Source organism: Lissotriton vulgaris, chromosome 11 (assembly GCF_964263255.1).
Source record: "Lissotriton vulgaris chromosome 11, aLisVul1.2, whole genome shotgun sequence".
In the NCBI taxonomy this organism is placed as follows: domain Eukaryota; kingdom Metazoa; phylum Chordata; class Amphibia; order Caudata; family Salamandridae; genus Lissotriton; species Lissotriton vulgaris.
This window is the reverse complement of record NC_141699.1, coordinates 436,201,285-436,209,075: the sequence shown is the minus strand read 5'-3', so window position 1 is coordinate 436,209,075 and position 7,791 is coordinate 436,201,285.

Here is a 7,791-nt window from a genome sequence, read left to right as displayed (position 1 = left end):
TCGCGCCCCGCGAATAAGTGCAAAATTGCAGAAATACGATCTTAGCAAAACTGAAAGTAACTACTTACCAGGTTCAAAAGTTCAGGCTCATCATTAGTAGCCATTTCCTGTAGTGCTTCCTGAGGGGCCCCTCCAGAGTTCAGTTGCCAGTTGAAACTATTATGTGACCCTGCTCTGAACCTCAGAATAGTTACACATATGCCACAAAGGTCCTGAATTACAGCTAAGGGAGACTAGCAGGAGCCAGGCTGGAAGTTAAAATCCATTAATCAGCCCCTAATTCATTATTGTCAGTTGGGGCAGGGCAGGTGTTGTAACTAATTTTGCAACAATGAAAGCACTTAGCAAGTGCAAAAGATCACTAATCAGGGCGCACTAAGGAAGCAGGTGCCAGCTAAAAAAATATTCTGTGACACATTAATCAGCCCCAAATTAATTCAGGTCACTTGAGGCAGGGAAGGTGTGCTTTGCTTTGCCGAAAATAATGTACACTGGACAACCAGAGGGTGTGGTGATGAAACAGAGGGTGGCATGGGTGGGCCAGAGGGTGGCATGAGTAGTCAGAGAGTGGCAGTGGTGACAGAGAGTGGCAGTGATGAAGAAGAGTGTCCCAAACAGGCTGGACACGTAGAAACAACAAGTTCGCGAAACTTGCGACCCGACAGGTAAGTTCGCAATTTGCGAAAGTGTACAAAACCCTCGCGAACTGGCAGAAACACGGGCGAACACAAAAAAAAGAAATTCGCGGGAATTCGCGGATTTTGCGGATTGCGAATCCGCAAATCCGCAAAATTCGCGAACGCGAGATCCGCAAAATTCGCTCATGCTTATTTATTTGTTGATATTTAATTCGGTATTAGATAACACACTCAGGGATACATTTTCAAACATTTTGCTCTGGGATAGCATCACAACAGTCATGCTAACCAACACAAAATGTTTTTGAGGGACTTTACTTTCCAGTGCAAAATGTGTTAGCGGTGGAGAGTTCCTAAAGTTAGCGCAAAGCAGCACAAAGCACTGCTTTGCAATACTTAGTGCCAAGGGGGAGTTACATGTGTGGTACATGGGCATTCCCATGCAACCGCCCATGCATTTTGATACAAAGAATTGTAGACAGGTTTTAGCGCCAAAGGTTAACACCACTTCAAAGGAGGCACTAACAAGAAAAATGTTTTTATTTCTCCTTTATTTTCCTACTTTGCATGTGTGCTACACTGTGCAGGACACATACAAAGTGGGAACAGTTTTAAAATGATGTAGCCATGGTATTTTGTACGGGAAGGGTACCCTTTCCTGCACAAAACCTATGCTTGACTCAAGCACACATCCTAGCGCTATGGCACTAAGGCGTGTGCATAGCGTTCTGCAGCTGAAATCAGCACTAGGGAAAGGAGAGGAGACAGCCATATCTCTGTAGATGTGGCACTCTCCTGCTCCCTCCCTGTCATGCAATGCTGTGCAGCCTGTTTGGGTGCAGTGTTGTGTTGCATGTATTTTTGAAAATCCGGCCCATAGAGTTTACTTATAAAGTTGGTCACAGTTAACATGTTTAGAATGTAACTACAGCTTTGGAATTAGGAATGCTTTTCAATAGCTTAAATATTATTATAGCTTTGTGTGTGAATTATTTGATATACATGTGTACATCTTGATAACTGATATATGTTTGAATTCAAAATAGATTTCAAGTAATTGCTTGTAGTAATTGCTAGTAGGATGTTTGAGTGACCTTTCCACAGTGAACAATTTTGAACTAATGAAATATGAAACAGAAAAAAGAGTAATTTTAAAGGAGATTTTGGGAAAACAATTATATGTCAAGGGAGGCTTGCCGATCCACGGCCTTATTAATTGAAAAATGTCACATATTATGTTTAAGCACAGTGATCATGCTTATACACGGCAAAATGGTATACTTTAAACTGGGTATGGAATTCCAAGATGGCTCTGTCCGTAACAGACACTGCCACCAGACAACGTGAGAGCAGTTCGGAATGGCTTTATGAACATTATTTGCCGTAATAGCGAACGTTGATATGATTGTATGGGAGAATAGGTAACTCAGGCATTGCTATGTAATTTAGCCGATATACGGCGTGAAAGCGTGATCGCAGAAATGTGCGTATAATTTGAATATATATTGTGCACGCAAGAAGCTTTGATTTTGCTTATGAAATATTTTAAGCATTCTCGTAGCATAATTGAATAGATGAGTTACTATGAAATTATTTGTGTACTTGAACAAATTGTGACGTACAATGTGAACACATTCCATTATGGCGCATGATCGTAGTCCCTTGTTTGTTTTCACCACTAATGAACGCTGAGAACGCTGTTAAAACATGGCGTCTCCCTTCAATGTTTGTAACATTGAGGAAGGCGGAGCGCCGAAACGCGTCTGTTGCAAATACCTGAAATAAATATTTAAGAACTACCCCCAGAGTGCGTGGTTTCTAATGTAAACCTGGTGGAAACCTTGAGCAGAATATTTTGCGGGTCCTGTAACCGCATCACGCACCCGTCTGGGAGTGCTCCCGAAACTTGCAGGGGATTGAGCGCGAATATATATATATATGTGTATATATCTTCTGTCAAGGACCACTTCACTTCAAGAGATCAGAAGCCACCACAGGGAACTTGTTGGAGAAGCCTTTATTAGAACCAAACGCCAGCGTAATGTATTTCGGCATCTCTGCCTTCCTCAGACTCTGTGGCAATTTTGAGGAACCCCCAAGCCCCTCCCTTTTGTTCTTCCATGGTCCTCCCTCTGCAGGAAGGTCAGCTGACCCCACCAAGTCATGGGTTGTTGTAGTCCGAGTGTTGACGACTACAATCCCCAGCATGCATCTGAATTGGTGCAGTGGCAGAGTTCTTGCTAAGTGCACGCTGTATTACCTTGCAAAAGGGAGGGGAAAATGTCTTTCTTGGCGGCTCCCTTCTTTGTTCCTAGACTCTCCTCAGGTCCCTGACGCTCCACCTTCCAGCATCCATGTTCGGTAGGGCCGAAGGTGTGGGTTTTAGTGACCCCACCCCCATCTTCAATGACGAGCTGCTCACTGCAGAAGCCTCTAACCCGAACTGTTGCCAAAAGGTTGTCCTGCGGTATCCGATTCCTCGGTGAGTCTTTTTTGCGTGTTGCCACGGGTGTCAGCATGTGTATATATCTATACTACTATTATAAAGAGAGAACTTGCACCTTTTGGCCAGGTAAACTCGGGAACCACAGCGCCAAGCTACACACCCGATACATCTATGAAAATGTCAGGGTGTGTAGATGGACATAGGCTATATAAATTTTAAAAAAAAGTCAATTAAAAAAATTCAGTTTGAAAACAAAGTAGTCCCCTGAAAGTAGCGCCGGCCGGGACCTAGCGCTGGCTGCGACGCGACGTGCGTGACGACCGCGACGCGACGTGCGTGATGACGACGAAGGAGGAGCGGCGGTGCAGTGACGAGCGGCTGTGCAGTGAGGAGCGGCGGCATAGGTAAGGAAAGGGAAAGTTCAGTGCGAGACTGTGTGATGCAGGGGGAGGCAAGAAGGACCTTCGCAGTGCTATTAGCTGGAAGAGGCAGCAGTAAAGGAAAATGTAGGAGCGCGAGTGAGTTGGGGCGGGAGGAGGGCGGGAGTGAGTCGGGACGGGAGGGGGGCGGGAGTGAGTCGGTGCGGGAGGGAGTCGAAGCGGGAGGGGGGCCTTGTCCGTGTCGGGGCGGGCGGGGGCCTGGGCGGGCGGTTGGCCCTGAAGCCTCATTGCCCCCAGGCAACGCTGGGGCGGGCTGCTAGTATTTTATATATATATATATATATATATATATATATATGTATGTATGTATGTATGTATGTATGTATGTATGTATGTATATATATATATATATATATATACATATAGATTGTTAATATCCTGCTTAACATACCTTAATTTTCTTAGGACAGTTCATAGACAATTTATAATATTAGAGTAGTACTAGAGGGTATACTGTCTCTATCCTATACGTGATTTCTGTTCCGGTGAGGACAGCTTAATGTATAGCTGTACATTTTGACGCTAATGGCCAGCAATAGTAACCCAGTGTGAGCCACTGGGTAGTGGTACAAGAATAGTCAAATGGATTGTCACCTATTTAGTGACCCACATGAATGGATGAATGAGTTTTCCTCTGTACCTTCCTACTATCTAGCAAAATCACAGCCAAGGGAGCGGGCTCAGCAGAATCAGCGAGACAAGAGCACTCCATTGAGCTTGACTCTATTCTGGCACTGTGATAATGCATGTGTTCTATGGCAAGCTCAGTGAGGACAAACCTCACATGGAGCAGAAGGTCAAAAGCTTGCTTGATCTTGATTTTAAGTATGACTAGAGTAGAAAACTGGGTTTTTATTTCAGTTCCCACTCACTTTCTTTCCTGGTACCTGATGCATCTTTGTCTTTGTCTGAAAGTGTACTGGGTTCCTGCTAATCAGGCCTCTAGTACCAGTGTTCTTTCCCTAGGTTGTACCATTGTTCAATACCTGGCACCCCTTGCAGCCTGCGTATCTTGGTGCATAGAAAAAAGAAGAGACAACAAGGGACAAACTCCTGCGTGCCATGCAAGAAAGACACTGCATGTGGTGTAGGTAAGACACCCCTACAGCAGGTTTTCAGATTCCTCCATCTTGTTTTGGATGAAATTAACATTCTAGGGTCAGACTAATGCCCAAATCCCGCAGGAAGTTGTCACGCAGAGGGTGTACACACCCTAAAGTTAGGTAGCCCATTGGCTACTACCATTCACTCCCCTTAAACACCCCTAAATTGAGTGTTTAGTTGGCAGTCCTGAACACAAAACTCATATTCAATAGATCAAGAGATGAAAGATGAAGAAGAGCCACTGCCTGGTGAGAACTGCAGCAGAACTGTGGACTTTTGGCATAAAATTCTGCCGTCCTCAGCCCTTTCTTCACAATCACGACAGAGTGACTTGTCCGGTGGGCTGGACACCTACCAACGCCTTGGATAGCCTGCCAGCTCTTTTAAGAAATTCCCTCCAGTCTCCATTGGAATAGAGGAGCTACACCCCTGCAGTTCGCAGGCACCGGCAAGGGAATCCAGTACACCGCCTTCAAGCTCCCCAACCTGACCAACGCTGCCCATGACCAGGAGAAGGTACTCAAGGTTTGGAAGGTCAGTTGTGTCTCCCTATCAAGTGTGAAGACACCAGGGCCAACTGGAGCTGAGCAGCACCAACCCCCAGGGTACCGGCTGCTCAGCACCAAACATCAAAAGTGAGAGTCCATCATTCGTAGACAGTTTGATTCTGGGTCGGAATTTCCTAAGTAGCAGAGCAACTACCTCGCTGCCATCTATCCAAAGTCATCCTCTGAGCCAAACTTTTGTCTCTATCTGTGGGTGCCCGTACTAGTCCCCCCACCAAACCTGGGGGCCCCTCTGCTGCCAGGCTGGTGGCAGGGATGTGGAGGGGTTTGTGGGCCTACAGTTTACAGCCTCTAACACATGCCGCATAGCAGGGGGTCATCCCCCACCTGCACTGTGCCACCAGGTGCAGGCAACAGGGGGATGACCCCTTGCAGGTCAGCAAGGTGACCAGATGGCTAGAGAGGCATCCCTATGACACTCGAGTTACTGAGAGGAAGTAGCCCATGAAGGTGCCTCCAGAGTACCAGACTCAGATCCCTATGACGACACACAAACATACCCTTGTCAAACCAGGATACACAGTATGTTTCATTGAATCAACAACATAAAGCTCACCACAATGCAAAACAATGTTGAACAAACAACAAAAACACAAGCCTAAAGTACCACACATTGTGTGTTTGTTACAGTTATCTTGTTAAACATCCTCTCTGGCCATGTAGATACATTCAAAGTCACTTATTGCACATATACTCATTGAAAAGCTTGGACAACATATTGCAGCAAATTGCATTCTCGCCATCTGTGGACTGCTGTGGGACAGGGGCCTGGGGACTGGTGCCTGGGTTGTCCCGGGCCATCTGGTCGCAGGGTCATATCAGGCCATCTGGTCGCTAAGTCAGCCTGGGCAATTTGGTCACTGGGTTGTCTACGGGCCCTTTGGTCACCGGGATGGTTAACGAGACGGCCCAGTGGGCTGGCTGACCTGATGGCTGGAAGGCCAGCCTATGGGGCTAATTCCAACTTTTGTCTCTCCCTGTGGCGGATTAATAATCCATGAAAATGGGCATTCTGGTCAGGTCCATGGAGAAAGGTTGTGAAATGGGCTGGGCTTAACACTCCTTGGCTCCTCATGTCCGGTCTCCAGCAAGATTGAGGGCACCCACTCAAGCCAGGACACTGAGCCCTTGGTATAGCGTTGACAGTAACTTCTCAGGGCAAGGTCACTGCACACCAGGTAGTACTCTCTTGCTCCCCCACTGGGTTTGGGGTAAAAAGCGGAGACCAGACCTGCATGAAGGCCCAAGCTCTGGGGCTCTGAGATGGAACACGAGCCCAGGAGAGCTCTGAGAAGCCCTCGGCAAATGGCCCGGTCTTTAATGGCATCGTCTGTCGGTGTCCATCACCACCAAGGAGGTACTGTTGGCAGGTTTCCATTCTCCTAAGATTGAGCAGGGCCTGGAAAAGGGGAAGCAGCAGTCCTTGGAAGCCCTCTTTCCCCTTCTCCAGCAGGAAGGGTGACCATAGTTGTAAGCATGGTCAGAGCTCCAGCGGGGCCTGGGCTCCAAGTGCGAGCCCTCTGTGCTGTCAAGCACATTGGGTGATATGGGTTCTATATTCACAGAGAGGGCAGCCTGTGCCTGGGGATGGTCCAGACCAGAATCGAGTTGATTGGGCATAGTTGGGCCTATTTGGCGTCTTTGGCCCACTTGGTTGGAAACACCAAACAGTGGCTTGGTTCAGGACTTCTGAGCCACATAGTGAACAGGACATGGCCCCGCAGGACATGGACCCTGGTTACCTTTAGAATCCTCAAGATGCTGGGAAAAAGGACACAAATTTGCCATGGATACCTTATGTGGACAAAAAGTTATGGGAGCCAAAGCACAAATGACCCCAAATAGCCATTAAAAAGCTTAGCAGGAGGAGGGGGAGGCCTAGCAGTGAAGGGGTTCGAAACCCCTTTCCTTGGCTACTAATTGTGGATACAGTAATGATAGTAGTTCTAAGCTACATTCTTGACTTAACATTCCAGCACTAAGGATTGCGAGTGGTGTGACAAAATGATGGTTTCCCACATGGTTCTGGTTGCAGCATTTTGAATGTTTTTGCTGTTAGAAGAATGATTTATCATGTGCTCTGGCATAGGCTGTTTTCTGGTCTTGCTACAGACAGATCTTACTGTCTGTCTATTAGACATCATTATTTATAATACTCAACAGAGTTCATTCTTGCTCAAAATTGAATGGCTTTTGGGTCAGTCTCATTTGCCTTGCTCTTATGGTGCTTTCCTCCCTTTCTCTGTTTGACCCTTCTTCATAAGCATTTAAGTTTAGGTGTCTTTAGATTCCTTACTTGCCCTGTTCCGATTGCAGCATTGGAAACAGAGCTGTGTTTAACACCTTCAATGCTAAAGGTATTCTCCCCCGGAGCTGCATTCCCTGATTTACCATTGTTCATGATGAGCTCAGCTCGTCATGAGCTCAACCGTGCCTCATGACGAGCTCAGCTCGTCATGAGCATCGAAGGGGTTAAACACCAGTCTACTGCATTTTAGTGCCACTTAGTGGTCACTAGAAATCTGCAGCAGAAATGTGGAAGATAAACCAAAATTGACCTTGACAGATACTAAAGACCACAACAAAATTGATATTGA